Source organism: Egretta garzetta, unplaced genomic scaffold (genome assembly GCF_000687185.1).
Source record: "Egretta garzetta isolate BGI_Z169 unplaced genomic scaffold, ASM68718v1 scaffold372, whole genome shotgun sequence".
Taxonomy (NCBI): Eukaryota; Metazoa; Chordata; class Aves; order Pelecaniformes; family Ardeidae; genus Egretta; species Egretta garzetta.
This window is the reverse complement of record NW_009258889.1, coordinates 331352-331902: the sequence shown is the minus strand read 5'-3', so window position 1 is coordinate 331902 and position 551 is coordinate 331352. Positions and strand designations below refer to the sequence as shown.

The window sequence follows — 551 nt, the reverse complement described above, 5'->3', positions numbered from 1 at the left end:
CACCCACCATGATGGACCCAAGCGACACAATCACGAAATGGAAAAAGCTCTTCGGAGCTGACAGACCCCGCAAACCGGATTAAGTGCTTAAAGGAGGGATGGGAGTGGGATGGAGGGACAGGGACGGGGACAGGGCCAGGGGTGTAGAATCAGCCCCCAAACCACCATCCCCACGCTGAGGAGGCGAGGGTTGGAAATGCCGGGCGGGTGGCACGTGCCGGCCCTCCCGTCTGTGCTCCAATGGGCGTAATCCCAGGATTTATTTTTTTTACACTCTCCAAAGGGGTTTTCCCTGTCCCATGCAGAGTGCGGGAGCCGTGGTGGGGCTGGTTGTACCCCGAAGCTGGGGGTCCCCGTCCCGCCTTTGCTGCCATGTCATTTGGCATCTCCCCCCTGCTTAGAAACAAACATTTAATTAAAAAAAAAACACAAAACCACCCAAACCAAAAACACAACAAAAACACAAAAGAGGAGGAAAAAAAAAACCAAATTAAGATCCCAACCAAAGGCCCCATCCCAAGGGAACGCCATTGGGAACACTGGGGCTGCCG

At 54.1% G+C, this 551-nt stretch overlaps 1 protein-coding gene across 1 annotated transcript in view; it reads right to left on the bottom strand.

Moving 5' to 3' along the window:
- Positions 1–551, bottom strand: part of TFAP4 (transcription factor AP-4) — a 10066-nt gene that overhangs the window by 4278 nt on the left and 5237 nt on the right. The window lies entirely within an intron of this gene.